This window comes from Elephantulus edwardii, unplaced genomic scaffold (assembly GCF_000299155.1).
Source record: "Elephantulus edwardii isolate Elephantulus edwardi_28Jun2011 unplaced genomic scaffold, EleEdw1.0 scaffold00151, whole genome shotgun sequence".
NCBI lineage: Eukaryota > Metazoa > Chordata > Mammalia > Macroscelidea > Macroscelididae > Elephantulus > Elephantulus edwardii.
The window spans coordinates 496,090-513,809 of NW_006399901.1; the positions used below are offsets into that span (position 1 = coordinate 496,090).

General features: G+C 38.1%; 1 protein-coding gene across 3 annotated transcripts in view; it reads left to right on the forward strand.

Moving 5' to 3' along the window:
• The window catches only part of MTMR3 (myotubularin related protein 3), a 161,023-nt gene that overhangs the window by 69,557 nt on the left and 73,746 nt on the right, over nt 1–17,720 (forward strand). For 2 of the 3 annotated variants that reach the window (XM_006894775.1, XM_006894776.1), the window contains exon 2: nt 11,120–11,170. The gene's annotated coding sequence lies outside the window, so the exon portion shown is untranslated. Of the gene's footprint in view, nt 1–9,669; nt 9,699–9,935; nt 9,943–11,119; nt 11,171–17,720 lie in introns of those variants that run through there. The other variant, XM_006894774.1, reaches the window with a different exon arrangement.

The following is a 17,720-nucleotide window of genomic DNA, read 5'->3' on the forward strand; positions in this document are numbered from 1 at the left end:
GATTCTGAGGCTCCATCTAACATACTTTGGACATGTTGTAAGGAGGGACCAGTCCTTGGAGAGGGACATCATGCTTGGTAGGGTGGAGGGACAGCTCAGGAGGGGAAGGCCCTCTGTGAGGTGGATTGATTCAGTGACTGGGGTGATCGGGATGGGTGTATCGGAGACAGTGCGATTGGCATAGGACAGAGCAGAGTTTAGGGCTGTTGTATGTAGTGACTCGACGGCACATAACAACAACAGCTCTAGAGATTGGAAGCAGGAATAGCATCCACTTCATAAACAACATGACTCTGGAAACTCTATGAACTTTGATAAGTGTCGATAGTTATAGAAAGGCTTCAGGCTTTTTGTTCATAGGGTCACTATGAGTCTGCTCAACTCGAATGCAGTCAGCAACAACAACAGCTCTAGAGATAGAATTCTTCCCCCACCAGAACAGGAAGGAGACCTCCTCCAATTCATTGACATGTAGGACACACTTAGAAAAAGCAGCTTTGGCAAAACTAAAGACCAAATATTAGACGGTGATTTGAGATGAGATTTTGGGGGAGGGGGTGTCAGTACTGGCAGATCTGAGAACTTTGTTGGACAATTAGGGGAGAGGCCAATATTGGCAGGACTGAGAATTTGGGAACATCATGAGACTCAAGGCTAAGGTAGTTGTGTGGTGCACATTTTGGGGAGCTGTCTTGATTGTATTCTGTTATTAATCTAGATTATAACATTTTTACTTCCCCTATATATAATTAAAAAACACCTTATCTCTTTTTACTGTAAATTCTCAAGAACAGTAGCTTCTCCTAAATCTATATTTTCTACAAACTCTCAAGAACTTTAGTTTTCACAGCTGCTCTTCCAGATCTTATGAAAGCACCCTGTTTTTCTTGGGGATATGTCCATATACTTGCTTAGTACGCGGTTTTCAGCTAGTTTCTCAGAGTGTTCCCAACAGTAAGTCTACACTCATACACAGACAAGCATCTAAAATAACAGCAACTTTCAGAAACTCACACTTTACCAGGCATTATGCTCCTCTAACAAATTTCATCCTGGAAGTTCCAAGAAGCCTGTAAGTTGCTCAGCTTGTGCTTAGAGGTGTGGCATTATTCTTATTAGTTCACATGATACTGGAAGCAAGAATTCCAGTACTTGTGTGTTTGAATTTTTTCTTATTGAATAGTATTTACGCTTTTGGGTTTTTTCCCCCCCATTCATATACCTTGTGTTTTATACAGTCTTTCATTTACATTGTATTTCTTGCAAATTATTCACATACATTCTATTTTATAATATTTTTTATTGGTTCACTTACAGAGTTTATATACATTGTATTTCACACTACTCTTCTCATAACAAAAGTTTACAGAATGCCTCTGGGCCTCCAGAAGAAAAAGACTGATAACCCAGTTACAAAATGGGCATATATATATATTGGGGTACTCGTACTGTATAAGGAATAGGTTTATATTAGGTTGTATGCTAGAGGAATTTCTAATCTTGTTTAACATTCACATTTTAATGTCAAATGTGAATATAAGCAATTAAGCCAGTATGCTTTTTTAAAAGCCCTCCATATTTTCTGAGTAACAAATTTAACAAAATTGTAGCTTAAAGTATTTTTTAATGAAAGGTTTGATGTGTGTCTTAAGTGTGAACAGAGAGTTTATCTGAGTTTTTGAGAGTTCTTGACTCAAGTGCAAGTTACTTAGAATTGTAAAGGGGGAAATCCATTTTACTTAATAGCTTATTCTGATTGAACTTAGTACTTTTGCTTTTCTTTTTCAAGGTCAAGAATGTTTTGAAATTTTGCTTTTTGGTCTTTACTGAAGAAGTTTCTCCTTTTTGTGTATTTTTGGATGGCAGTCACATGCATCCTTCTGTTTACATGAGATAAACATTTTTAGTGTAAAGGGTGGAGCTGGTCTTCAGTCTCTGTTAAATTGCATCATCTTAGAAGAATTCTTATGAAGACAGTGTCTGGTCAAGACAACTTCTAGTCTTTTGGCCATTTAATAGAGGAGGACTGCTTCGAAGAGCAGGTATTTGAGCTTCCTATGTAAGCAGATCCCCTATTATGGTTTGGTTATTGTGGTGGTGTTTTATAATTTACTTGTTTTTGGAAAGATTAGGCCAGTAGAAGAGAGAGATGTTCCCTTCTGCCCATGACTTCTTTATTTTAATTTTGTCTGTCTTCCTGAATGGACCCGTAAGTTGTGCATCTAAATGATGGAGCTGCATTTTCATCAGCTTTTCTCAACTGCATCCAATTTGATGCCTGTTTACTCTGCATAAAATTGAGTGAAAGGAGCCAGGACTTTGAAGAGTTTGTTTATAGCTGTGAGGAGAGGAATACTAACATGTCTAATAGTAATACTGATAAAGAAGATTGGCTTGGTTTGGATTTTAATTTTTAGTGTAGTTTACTCCCCCCCGCCCCCGCATTGATATTTTACATCTCAGATATCTTGGCAAAATAAGATAAACATTCATTTATAACAATGGGCATACTCTTGAATCTATAGGACAAGCTAACTTTTAAATCATATCGTCTTCTGGAAAAGATACCACGTAGGCAGCCATAGTGGGGATGGGGAGGGACAAGAGATATGTGAAAAAAGGTGAGTTTTGGAGATTCTATTTTTCTTCTTTTAGGGCAAGAGTGATTTACTTAACAGTATAAGGTAGGCAGATTTCAAAATGACATTGATATGGCATTGACAGAATGGCATACTTAATTCTTCAGTGATGTAAGAAAATCACATTTTTCAGTCTGTTGAATTCTTAAAGATTATTGGAGAAACTTTGAGAACCTGTTGCACTGATGGCGTAGTCTGTAGGGAATTGCACTGCTACTTAAAAGGGCAGTACCTTGGGAGAAAGATGGGCAGTCTCCTCCTGTGTGATTTGCAGTCTGAGAAAACCAGAGGTAGGTCAGTTCTGAGAGACTGAGTGTTTGCAAACAGGTCATCTTCATAGGATGACAGGAAATGAATTGACACCTTTGAGCTGTGGTGTTGAGAAGAGCACTGAACATCCTGTGGACGGCCAAGAGAAGGAACAGATATGTCTTGGCGAGGGTGCATCTGGAGTTCTCTTTGGAAGCAAGAATGATGAGGCTTCACCTCACTTATTTTGGTCATGTTGGTAGGAGGGGCTGTTTCTTGGAGAAGGACATGATGCTGGGAAGGGTGGAGGGTTAGTGAACGAGAGGAAGACCCTCAACCAGGTAAATTGACACGGTGACTGTTGCAGTAGATTCTTGTGAGTCAGAAAGTGTGAGGATGCTGCAGTATAGAACAGGTTTCAGACCTTTTATTCATGGAGTCGCTATCAATTGTACTCGACTCAGCAGCACCAAATGACGACGATGACAACAACAATGTCTTCATAGAGATTATTCATTTGGGATTATTTTTGTCCAAGAAAACAACATATTTTTGTTTTTTAGACAGGAGGAACAAGTCTGCATTCTAGTATTATTTAAACTAATATGGTATGTGAAGAATTGTAATAGTGATTACAATTTATAATTAGGGTAATTTAAGTTTAATGATGAAGTATGAATTTCTGGAGTCATATCCTTTTATTTTAAGTAGAAAGGTGGGTGAAAATTGTGATTTGAAGTAAGGGATAGAAAAGGAGGGGTCTTGGAAATTGTTACCCAAGTTACTTTGTTCCATTTCACCATAGGTTAGCCTGAGACAGAAAGCACAGCTTAATGAGTTTGTAGGAATGAACCTTCTTCTGGTTTTCCTGAAGTAGACCTTGGAGCTGGTCACAGGAACAAAATGCAGGAAACTGTTTTCCAGTGCTGGAACTAGTCTTCCTGATCTTTCCATAGCAACCATAAATATTGAACTACCCTCTGATACTTAGAACAATCCTGCTTGGCTTTTAATGAAATTAAGCTAGTGTCCTGTTATCGTAACAATATTTTCTTAACAGTAGATGCTTGTTCTCTTGTTAAATGATAAGAAGTTTTTTTGTTGTTTCATAGGAAAGAAATAGTTCTTCATTTCAGATGGTGAATTTAAGTGCTACCTAATAGAGTTTGTATTCTTAATTTCAATAGTGAAATGATGCCTATACTTTTTGATCTTTCCTGGAAGATACAGAGAGTTAAGGAAATAAGATTATAGGTTCTTAATAGACATTCCTTACAATTTTAAACCCCCAAGCCCCAAACCATTGCTGTCAAATCAATTCCAACTTGATAGTCTTTTAGGACAGAATAGATTTGTACTGTAGGGTTTCTGAGGTTATAAATTTTGAGAGAAGCCAACTGTCATTATCTTTCACCCTTGGAGTGACTGGTGGATTACTGGTGGATTAAAATCACTGACTTTTAACAGCCTAGTATAACCCACTTAATCCACTGTACCACCAGTGTTCATGATACAATTCTACTAATGATTTACTATTTCTGAGTTAATTGTACAAGATAAATATGATAGAGCACACAATAAAATATCTGCATCTATCTTTCTCTTAAAATTAGTTGGTTTTTTTTTAAAAAGCAGGTTATATGTGACTTTTAGTTTTGATCTTTTCTGGTGGTAAAATAAACAGTTTTTGCTCCTTCATCCTTTATAGTAGAAAACCTTTAAAAGAGAAAATACTTAAAAAGTAAGTAATTTTAAAATGTAGCTTTCAAAGGTATAGTGATAGACACGCAGATCAATGGAATAGATTTGAGAACCCATCCATCTATGGTCAAATGAGCTTCATCTAGGAGATGAAATCAGTTAAGTGGGGAGATGACAGCTTCTTTAACAAATTGAGCTAGCAAAATTGGATAATCATCCGCAGAAAACTGAAGTAAGATCCACTCCTCACACTGTATACAAAAACCAACTCAGTGTGGATCAAGGATCTGGTAATAAACCCCAAAATGATACAGTTCATCAGAGGAAAAATATTAGAAACTTAGAAGCCCTATTATATGATATCAATAGACTTTAAAGCATGACTAAAAACCCATTATCAGGAGAGGGTAAAATAGATGATTAGGACTTTCTAAAAATCAAATCCTTGTGCGCATTGAAAAACTTCTTCAACAGAATAAAAAGAAAGTCCACAGACTGGGGAAAAAATATGTAACAATGACATACCTCATAAGGGACTCATAACTAAAATGTATAGAGTATTCCAGCACATCAACAAGAGAGAGACAACCAGACAATCACAAAATGGGCAGAAGGGATGAATAGAAGGCTCATCAGCGGAGAGCATCAGATGGCCAGCACACACGTGAAAAAATGCTCAAAATCACCAACTATTGGAGAGATGTAAATGAAAACGACAAAATAATCCTCTCACCCAGTGCCAGTAGCAAAGTTCAGCAGGGGAGTAAACAGCAAATACTTGTGAGGATGCAGAGAAATTGGAACACTCATACACTGCTGGTGGGAATATAAAATGGTACTACAGCTATTGAGGGCAGTCTGGCGTATCCTCAGAAGTTGGAACTTAGAAATACCATTTGACCCAGCTATCTCTCTACAAGAAATAGACCCCAGAATAATCAGAGCTGATACATCGGTACACTCAATTTCATTGCAGCTTCATTCACAATAGTAAAGAGATGGAAACAGCCCAGGTACTCACCCATATTGAATGGATATCGAAACTATGGTATATTCAACACAGTGGGATACTACACAGCATTGCAAAATAATGAACTTCTAAAACACCCACACAATGTGGGTGAGTCTGGAAAACATTATACTGACCGAAATAGCTCAGTCAAAAAGGGATAAATACTGCATAAGCCCACTATTGTAATAACTGGATTGGAATTAGGGGGAAAGAATAAATAAATATGAACTCTCTACTAGAATGAGTAAAAGGAAGGACAGTCTAAAAGGAATGGACGATTATAAACTATATTTATGACAATAACCTTACAAAGAGGAGTTAGGGGAGGGAGGAAATGATAAGAAGAAAAAGTAATTATCAAATTTACTTAAGCTGATTTGGTCACAATTAATCTTTCCTGGTAGTCAGAGGTTCCCTTCATAATCAGAGGTTCCCCATTGTTGAGATTAAATGCTGTCCAATTGACTGCCACTCACAATGACCCTTGGAATAACAGATCTCAACTTTGCCCTATCCTTCGCCAGTCTCCTAATGTCTGGTGTGCTTGAGCCCATTGTTACCATTACTTTGTCACTTTATCTCCTTGGGAGGTCTTCCTGTCTTTTCCTGACCCTACATCTTTCCTAGTGGACCTTTTTTTAAGACCTTTCCCTTCCTCATAGCATCCTCAAAGTGTGTGAGACAGTTTCACCAGCCTTGCATCTAAAGTCAAAGGGCACCAATGACTTCACTTTTGTCCTCTCATTTATTTGGGGGTCCCTATGGTAAGGAGCTAGGCTGCTAAGGGCACATGGACACATGGTTTGAGCATTTGAGCTACTAAATGAACAGATAGCCTTAAGCCTTGCTCACTTATGGTTTCAGATTCCATTAGAGAGCCTCCTTTGGAGGACTTTAGGAAAGGAAACACGCAGTTTCTCTGACATTTTAAAAATATGAACCAGTATATGTAAAGAATACAAGATTGATCTTTTGGTCATTATCTATTAAACAGAGCTTGCTTTCTTGTTACGTGAACATTATTATAAATGTTTTTAGTCTAAGAAACATTATCAGTAAAGGCAGTTTGATACAGAAACATGCTTATAAATTGAAATGGAATGGAAAGTTTGTAACAACCTACTAGAATTTTTTTCATGCCTCAGAGAGAGATGGTTATTTTTTTGCTTGGGAAATGATAACACTTTAGCTCCATATCTGTGCTGCACAGATGGTAGAAGAATGCAGCTCACTAATCATGAAATTGCCCTGGAACTCTCAGACTTAGTCTTTCCAAAGAGGTAGACTAATAACTGCTGCTTTTTCTTTTTTTTTTTTTTTAAAAAACCCTAAAATGTTAATTCTTCTGGTTGGACATCTCATTAACTCAAGACAGACTGTACTTTAAACTTGGTACTTTATTTAAAGCATAGTCACAGGTAGAGGAAAAATGTCATTGTGAGCACTCAGCAGCTTTGTTTTGTTAGAAGCAGAGTCCCCAGGGCAAGGTGCTGTCAAGTTGATTAATAGGTAGTGGTGGTCATCCATGATTCATAGCGACCCTGTGAACAGCACATCTAAACTTTCCTGTATCCTGCACCATCTTCATGATCTCTGATAGGATCAAACACAATTTAACAGTCACTGTGGCACTTCATTGTTGAGGATCTTCTTCTTTTTCACTGACCTTCCCTTTTCCCAGCGTTGATGTCTTTTTCCAAGCAGTGGCTCCTCCTGACTGCATGCTCAAGGTATGTGAGACCAAGTTTCAGCAGCTTTGTGTCTAAGAAGCACCTTGGTTGCACTTCCTCTAAGACAGACTTGTTTGTTCGTTTGGCTTTCTGTGAGATACTCATTACTTTTCAAACAGCACAATTCAAAGGCATCAATTTTATTTTTGTCATTTCTATTCGTAGTCCAACTTTCAGATGCATGGGAAGTAATTGAAAAGACTGTGACTTAGGTTAGGTGCACCTTAGTCTTTAAACTGACATTGTTGCTTTTAAACACTTCAGAAGAAGTTCTTGACAGACAGCAGATTTTCCCAGTGCAACAAGTCTTTTGATTTCTTGACTGCTGGATGTTGATTGTGGATTCTATTCAAGCTATTTCAGAATATAGAGGAAGATGGAATACTTCCAAACACCTTCGGTGAAGCAAGCATAATTCTGATATCAAATCCAGGTAAAGATACCACTCATAAAAGGAAATTATACACGAAGTAGCCCTCATGAACAGAGATGCAGAAATTCTCAACAAAATCCTAACTCTAACCAGCTGAATCCAGCAGTATTCTATTAAATATATTTCTCATGATCAAATGGAATTCATATCAGGTATGCAAGGATAGTTCAACATTAGATAAACAATCTGTAAATCAGTAAAAAAAAACCACCCAAAACCACATGGTCATCTCAGTTGATGCAAAAAAGACATTAGACAACACTCTTTCCTGATTAAAACACTCAGCAGAATAAGAGAGAGGTAATTGCTCAATATAATTAAAAGCACAACTACAAACCAACAGCTAACATTGCTTTCAATGGATGGAGAGTAAAGATAACTTACTTCCTGTGCAAATGGGAACCAGACAAGACTGTCCTTTATCACCATTCCTATTCAGTATTGTTTTGGACATCCTAATCTGAGCAATAAGGCAAGAAAAGGAAATAAAAGATGTCCAATTTGGAGGGAGCTCTGGTGGTCTAGTGGCAAGAAGCTGCACTGCAATCCCAGAGGTACATGGTTCAAATCCACCAGATGCTCGCTGAAGAAGGAGGGGCAATCTCCTCCTGTATGAGTTAGATCCGATTTGACAATACACACACACACACATGCACACACGCACACACACATAATAAAAAGAAAAAAAGATGTCCAAATTGGCAAAGCAGAAGTAAAATGATCACTCTTTATAGATCTTATTTAGAGGAAATCCTAAAGACTCACCAAGGAAGTTTTTAGATCTAATTGACTGACTCAGCAGGAGGGCAAGGTACAAGATGAGCATTTAAAACTCGCCCTGCTTCTTCTCCAAAAGAGGACTCTTAAGAGGAAATAATGCCATTGCCAGTAGCCACCCCAAACCTAATGTCTTTCCGAGTGTATCTAACTAATGACTTGAATGGCCTATACAAAGAAAACCACAAAAAGACCTACATAAATGAAAAAAATATGCCATGCTTTTGGATCATTTTTGTTGTTGGATCAGAAGAAAACTTAACTTTGCCAAAGCTAGCTGCAGATAAAATGCAGTCTGGATCCACATCCTACCATTCATTTTTTTGTGGAATGGAAAGATAAGAAAAAAAAAAATCAACTTCATATGGAAAGGAGAAAGTCACAAAAAGACAATATATAAAAAGTAAGAGAAGATTTTACACAGATGTAATAAATTTTTGGAGGGATAAGAGGTATCAAAAGGGAAGGAGAGGAGAGTAGTAAATTGGGTGATGGGAAACAATAAAGATTTGTTAGACATTGTCATTGATTGTTAATCAGTGGTGAAGTCATAAAACAAAATACTTGAATGATTATATGAAAAATCTCAGTATAATTTATAACACTTCATTTGAGTGAAAAACCACAAAACTTAATATCTTTGAATTCACACTCAAGTTTTACTTTGTCTGCGTCTTGTTTCCATGTCTTTAAAAATTGTTTACCGTCTTGAGTTTTAAACTCTTAATTATTCTGCATGCATTTGAAAGCATGATGGAACTGGGCAAAAAGCAATGTATGTTATTGTTGTTATAAAATGACATTGTACCCGGCCCATGTCCTGGTGTAACTTCATTCCTGAACCACTCTGAACTGATTTGAAGACCTGAAAGACTTCTATGCATAGTATAAAATGTAATATTCTAGTAAAAAGTTAACTCTTTATTTCAGTTAACTTTTCGGAGTTTGTATTTTAACCTCTCCCTTGGGAGGTAGAATTGAAGGGTGTCCATAGTTCAAACTCTCTACTCTGCCCTAGTATTTTATTAAAATGGAAAGGAATAGAAAAGCCACACACTATTCATTAGTGCTTATTGTATTTAACTAGCCCTTGGAATTAAGCATGGTAATTGTCTGTTGTTGTTGTTATGTGCCGTTGAGTCCCTTGCCAACTCATGGTGACCCTATGTACAACAGCCCTAAACTCTGCTCTGTCGTGTGCCAATCGCACCGTCTCCGATACACCCATCCCGATTACCCCAGTCACTGAAACAATCCACCTCATAGAGGGCCTTCCCCTCCTGCGCTGTCTCTCCACCCTACCAAGCATGATGTCCCTCTCCAAGGACTGGTCCCTCCTTACAACGTGTCCAGAGTATGTTAGATGGAGCCTCAGAATCCTTGCCTCCAAGAAGCCGCCCGGTTTGACGCTTTCCAGGATGAATCTGTTTGTTTTCCTAGCAGTCCATGGTACCCTTAGTACTCTTCTCCAGTACCACAGGTCGAAGGCATCGATTCTCCTTCTATCCTCCTTAGTCATTGTCCAACTCTGATGCATAACAAGTGATAGCAAAGACTACAGCCTGTATCAGACGCACCTTAGTCTCCAGAGAGACACCATTGCTCTTCAGTACTTTGGAGAGGTCGCTAGCAGCACACTTTCCCATGGCAATACATCTTTTAATTTCCTGGCTACTGGTAATTGCCTAGATTTGATATAACCATATTACATTCTGCTTCTTCAAATGTGTAAATGCTAAGGAACCCAGCCTGTTCTTTGGGGTGTTAATGGGTTGCTGGTGTCATGGGGAGTTTGCAGGCATCACCAGGAAGTTCCTTTCAAGCCTTGCCTCTAAATGGCTTTAACTAGCCAGTGTAAAACTTGGGTACCTTTTTGATTTTGCCACTTTGTTTCACGATAATGCGCTTGTTTCTAAACAAGTAGATATTTAGTTTTAGTTATTATAGGCTTGTGTTTTGGTTTGGTTTTATTTTTTTAAATGTTAAAAAGTATGTGGTAGAAGCCAACTGTTGTATACGGTAGAGTTGGAACTGTCCCTGGGGGTTTTCAGAGGCTGTTAATCACATGGGAGGAGACTGAACCGTGTGCCTTCGAGATTGCAGCGCAGCTTCTTGCTACTAGGTCACCAGAGCTAAATATAAAAAGGTGTATGGTAGAAGTCAGCTATGTATGTAAAGCTCTTGAAACTACAGAGGCCTAGCCTACTAGCGTGGTTGTGATCTTAATTTGGTTTGTTTTTGGTGTTTTAAAAAGCACTTACTCCTTTAGTGGCAAAAATTCCCCTGTGAAACCATCAGAAATTATGTTTAATTGAGTGCATAGAGTACTTAAATAGAAGCATCTCTATATTCTTGGAAAGCACCATTCTGTACAGTCAGGCAGTTTCTGAAGATACGTGGAGATGTAATTGGAACCATTCACTATAGTTAGGCATTTTGTAAGTGGTGGTTGACTAGGCATATTGTAACAATAAAAAAAAAAGTGTATTTTAATGACATTCTAAATTGGCATCTGTGAGATGTTAAGTGGCATAACTAGATTCTTGTCATTATAAAACTACTGATTTTTCTTTTTCAGATTTCTTTGTGAAGACTTAGTACAAAAAGTTATTGGGATAATCGTCATTTGGTAAGTTTTCTGCCCCTTTTACCAATGCTACTTTGAGACGGCAAAACTAATTATTGGATTGATTTTGGGGATATGTTTGTTAATCTTCATATCTCTTTATTTGAATTTTTTCATATTTCTTGGAGCATGGTGGTGTGGTGCTTTAGGTGCTGTGCTTACCAAAAAGGTCCCTAAAAAAGGTATGAATCTACAGGTGCTCTATGGGAGAAAGATGGGCAGTCTCCTGTTTAGATTATAGCCCCACAAATTCTTTGTTTAAAATAAAAGTCATATCAGATCTCAAGTTCTTCCACATTGAAACTCTTTTTTTTGTATTGAGTTTTCTTAAATTGGAATATGTCTACTTGAAAAGAAAGACTTCTTACTACAAGGATTAGACATATTAATGTCAATTTTAACTAGAAAACAAGCTCTGGAAAATTTATTAGACCTGTCACTAGTTGTGCGTATTGTTCCCAAATATCATTTCCCCCTCAGATATATGTGTGTCTTTTACAACATAAATTTTTATTACTGCCTCTCATTTAGAGAATTACACAATTTTGGTGAAAAGAAAAATTATTACTTTGGTTTTCAGTTTCTAAATCCAAATGATTCCTTTGTTTAGAAACCTTTAGCTTGATACTACTCCAGAATAAGGATCAAGCTCCCTCCTTAACATGCCATTTAGAGTTCTTTATGAGTGAACTTTAAAGTGAGCTTTGAACGCGTCTCCTGGATACCTTGTGCACCTCTTAACTCTAATTATGATGACCTACTTACTGTTTTTTGAGTATTCTTTGATGTACTTTCCTGTCTCTTCCCCTCCTCCTCTCACATGTGCCATTCCTGATTCCTGTTCCTCATTGTCTTTGTAGCTTAAAATCTGACCATTCAGAGCTATTCAATTATTTAATCAGGGTCCTCCACAAACCTTCATTCAGTTCCCAGTCAAAATCTATTCTCTTTGTCTTTTACATTGTTGTGGAATTACATTTCTGCATCTCCTAACACACTCTGCCTTCTTTCATTTGCCACCTCCATAGATGTATGGACTCCTTGAAAGCAAGAGCTATCCTTATGTTTAAATTTTTAGTTACAATAAACACTCACTGATTTTTAGGCTATAATATCTTTTACTGTAAATTCACTTTGACTTTTTTTTTTCCCAAAAAAGAAAAAGAAAATTGATTCTGTAGAGTTTCAATAGGGATTATTGAATGTAATCTTGTTGGTTCAGGATGCTGACTTTTTGCCCTTTTAGTGAAATTGGCTAGTTTGTTGATTTACTTTCTTCTGTAAGTGTGATCTTCAGTTTTTGAGTGAAGAATTGAGTAATTTCTCTTTAGCAGGTGCCTGAAATTACAATATACATGTCATTGTTACTCTTAGTGACTGTTAAGTCCATTCTGACTCATAATGACTCCTGTGTTACAGAATAGAACAGCTTCTGTGGACTTTCGAATTTTTTTTTTAAACAAAGTTTTATTATGGTTTAATTAATAGTTTACAGTGAAAATTTGGTTTCCACACAATTACTCATTCATACTATTTTATAACAATTATAATACCCACAATTCTTCCCTTTATTTTTTATTTCCATTCACCCTATCTTCCTATCTTTACCCATGTTCTGAACTTTCTCCTTAGGCAAATGCTACTTTTGCAATTTCATACAGTTAGTAAGAATGGGTGTATTCTTTGCTGGCTATATTGATTATTTTGTTGGTGGTGGTAGTGTTATGTGCCGTCGAATCATCTATAACTCTTAGTGACCTGATGAACAATAGCCCTTATCCTTGCCTTATCCTGAGCAAACCTCACTGTCTCTGACACACCTGACCCATTGCCACAGTCCCTGTGTCAATACATATTATCTAAGGTCTTCCTCTCCAGTGCTGACCCTCTACTCATCTAAGCATGTTGCACTTTTCCAAGGTCTGATCCCTCCTGGCAACATGCCCAAAGTATGTGAGGCAGAATCAAAATCCTTACTTCCAAGGAACAACTTGGTTTAACCTCTTCAGGACAGACCTTTCTGTTTTCTTGGTAGTCCATAGTATGTTCATTACTCTTCTCCAGCACCACAGCTGAAAGACATTGATTGCTCTTCTGTCATCTTTATTCAGTGTCCAACTTTCAAGTAGCAAGCAGTTGAGACCATGGCTTGCATCACCTGCACCTTAGTCTCTAGACTGACATCATTTCTCTTGGCACTTTGGAGAGGCCCCCGACAACAGACTTTCCTAAAACAGTTTGTCTTTTGCTATCCTGGCTCCTGGTGCCAAGGGCCTGAGCAAGATGAAATTGTTAACTTCCTCAGTCTTTACTCCATCTATGATGATACTGCCAGTGGTGAGAATATTAAGTTTCTTGATATTGAGATTTAATCTATATTGAAGACTACAATCCTTGACCTTCAACAGGTGTTTCAGATCCTTCTCAGTTTTCGGCAAGCAAAGTGTGTCACCAGGTTTTTTTTTTAATCTTTTTCATCGCCAGCTTTTTTATAAAGTCTTGCCTCCTGAATGATCTGTTCCACATGTAGATTGAAAAGGTACAGAGAAAGGATACATCTCTGACACAATCCTTTCTTGATTTTGAACCATGTGGTAATTCCTTGGTTGGTCTGTACAACAGCTTCCTGGTGTAGGAATAAATTTCACAGTTCTTGTGGCTTAGTAAGAAGGAATTGCATTGCCAACACAGAGGTATGTGGTTCAAATCTACCAGCTGCTCTGTAGGGGAAAGATGGATAATCTCCAGTGTGATTTACTGCTTTTGGAACAACTGCTGGAGGGTCAGTGATGAGTTGGTTCTTCCTCAGCAACAACAGTTGATCACTTTGTAGACCTGTTTATTGTTTGGCTAAAATATTGAGGTTTTATGGAATTTCATTTTATTTGAATCTATATCAGTACCCCTGGAAACAGTTGTTAAGGGAATCAAAAGATGTACTGGGTAACTCTGCCACAGAAGACATCTCTAAAGTACAAAGGAGCAGAGATGTCACTTTTAAGAGACTAAAATATGAAGGAAGGGGAGGAAAAGATTAAGATGTATTTGGTGCAAGCCATGGTGTTCGCAGTTACTTTATATGCATGTCAGAGTTTGACAATGTGTAACGGAAGACTGAAGAACAGTTGATGCCTTTGAATTGTAGTGTTGGTGAAAAATATTGACTATTCCATGGACTGCCAAAAGAACAAACAGATACTTCTTGGAAGAAGTGCTGCCAGTGTGTTCTTAGCATCATGGCTGGTGAAACTGGCTTCTATGCTTTGGGCATGCACCTAGAAGGGCGGAGAAAAACCCTCAGGGAGGTAGATTGACACAGTGACTGCAGGAGATTTGAGCACGATGGAGATTGTGAGGATGGCACAAGATTGGGCAAGATTTCAACCTCTTTTTACATAGGATTGCTAGGATTTGGACTTGACAGCACAATGGAGTGGTGAAGGACTCCTGGTGATCTGGTCTGTACTATTTACCAAAAGCTTGGTGGTTTCAGTTCCTCAGCCACTCCTTGTGAGAAAGATGGGCAGTTTCCTTTAGAGATTTTCAGCCTCAGAAACAAAATGGAGGGTTGCTAATGACTTAGACCAGACTTAATGATAATGGCTTTGATTTGGTTTTATTTTTTGGCTTTACCACCAGTGTGCATGTGCTTTCCTATATTTATGGATACATTTGCAGCATAAAGATTTAGCCCCTTTTTAACATTGTTAAAACTTTTATCCCCAATCTGTATATTTTCTCTTTACTTTTCACAAAGTGTTTTGGTGCTCTAACAGGACCTTATATTGCAATCCCTTTTCAGAGTAGTCTGTTAGCCAGACACCGCAGTTCTTCTAGCCTCAATCTTCTGGACTAAGATCAAATTTCAGTGCTGTAGACTCAGTTTAGATGCCTAATGACCTTCCGTGGGGCTCCTGAGGCTGTAAAGTGCAATGAGAAGAGACAGACTATGCGTCTTCCTTGGAGCAGCTGGCGGATTCAAACTACCAAAGACACAGCCTTTTGGTTTTGGCAGCGCAACACCCCTGACATCACCGGGGTGATGGTGATTTGTCTTCACTTTTGACTATGGGCAAGGAAAGACTTAATAGTTTCACCTTTGATGTTCACTTCTAGTTTGTCTTCTGCTGTTTGTGCATTTTAAGTTTATTCATTCATAAATTGACAGACATTTGTTTCTACTTTATTATTATGAATAATACTGCAGTAAAGACTTAGGTTTTGTGTGGACATTTATTTTTTTTTAAATTCTTTTGGATGATATATACCTGGGAATGGAATTGATGGATCATTATTATGACTAACATAGCAGCTCTTCCAATTCATAATAGCCAATCCCCACATCCAAATTCTCTTCATCCCACCTACATTTCTTAAATGAATGTCTTCTTTATTGGTAGTTACATCTTGGGTTAGTGAATAGTTTTTAGAAAAATAATCACTTCTATTTAAATTATTTAGGAAACAGGTTTTTTTGAGTGTATATATTGCATTTATTAGAAATTTATTTCTAAAACACAAATCCCATTTCTGTAACATTAGGACAGTTCTTTTTTAAAAAAGAGTCTTGTACAGCAGCATCTTGGATTTTTGCTCTGTACGTCCTCTCATTTTTAGTTAATTCTGACAAATAACCACATTGCACACCCTTACCATGTACTGCAGCACTGCTTTTATTCCCTATTCTTCTGCCATGCTTAATTTTCTTCATTACACTGTATTTATTTCTTGTCATTTTGTAGGTATTATTTCTAGTAAAGGAAGACAGGTAGTAAAATTAAGCTCCATGACATTTTGTTCACAGCTGTCTCCCTAAAACCTCAGATGGTGTTTGCAAATAGAGTCAGTATTGAATAAACATTTATTGGAATGAATGCATAAATGAAGTAATTTTGAGCTAATTTTAGGGTTCTTGAATTAGAGCAAATCACAAAGATCTGATTTCTGTTTGAATACTGACATTGATGGCTTTTACTTGGTTTGTGTGTGAGCCGTTTGGTTGTTCTTCCTCATTCCAGTCTCTAAACATTGAAGTGTTCCAACCCCGTCTTTGATCTTCTTAGCTGTATAATCTATTCATGCATACTTGTAGTTGCTGTTCACATACTGAATCCACATTTATGTTAACATCTCTAACCTTAGTCTCCTTGAGCTCTAGGCTGGTTTATCCTGCCCTTTACTTGGCACTGTCAATTGGATATCTAATAGGTATCTCAAAAATAGCATGCCTAAAACAGAACTCCTAAACCCCTGCTCTCCCTTTCCTACCTCTCTAGGGGATAGGCAACCCATTTTTATTATGAACTTTCATCAGTGAATAGGAAATATGTTTTCCTAGTTGCTCAGCCCAAAAAATTTGACTTCTTTTCTCAGCTCAAATCCTGGGGGTTCTTTTAAAAAATAAGTGCGCTATCTAGTAACCTTCCACCGTTTTCACTATGACATTGGTCTAAAAAATTGTATTTCCTCTTTCTTGCTTGGTCAAGTGCAGTAATTTCTCATTGGTCTCCTGGTTTCCTCCTTTGCTCCTCACTTCTTCCAACAGTCTGTTCCCCACTCAATAGTCAATGTGATCCTTTAAAATGAATCCTCTCATGTTACTCCTCAGCTCACAACTTCCAAAGTCTCCTCATCTCATTTGTAGGCTTCTGAGACATTGAAACCCTGGTGGTACCGGGATAAGTGGCTAGCCCTAAGACTGACAGCTCCAATACCAGAGATTCTGCAGGAGAAAGATGGGGCAGTCAGCTTCTGTGGTCTTTACCACTTTCAGATCCCTGTGGATCAGATCTGCCATGTCCTGTAGGGTCACCATGAGTTGGAATGAACTCAGCATATTTGGTTTGGCTCTGTAAAGATGTCCCTTGATCTTGGCCTCTCTTTTGTCACTTACACTACCCTTAATGAGTCTATTTTGAATATTGGAACACCCAGGCTTCTGAAAATATTCTTCATTTATGGACGTTTAGAAAGCAGACAATATTGAATTTGCATGTTGTTGTTGTTATGTGCCATCGAGTCATTTGCGACTCATAGCAACCCTTTGTACAACAGGCCTCAATTCTGCTATATCCTGTGCCAGTCGCACTGCGTCTGACAAAGCCATCCCAATTATCCCAGTCACTGAATCAATCCACCTCATAGAGGGCCTTCCCCTCCTGCGCTGTCCCTCCACCCTCCCAAGCGTGATGTCCCTCTCCAAGGAACTGTCCCTCCATACAATATGTCCAAAGTATGTCAGATGAAGCCTCAGAATCCTTGCCTTCAAGGAGTAGCCTGGTTTAACCCTCTCCAGGATAAATCTGTTTGTTTTCTTGGCAGTCCATTGTACATTCAATACTCTTCTCCAGCGCCACAGCTCAAAGGCATCAATTCTCCTTCTTTCCTCCCTAGTCGTTGTCCAACTCTCTGATGCATAGCAGTTGCAAACACCATGGCCTGTATCAGATGCACCTTAGTCTCCAGAGAGACACCGTTGCTCTTGAGTACTTTAGAGAGGTCCCTAACAGCAGACTTTCCCATCTCAATACGTGTTTTTTTTTATTTCCTGGCT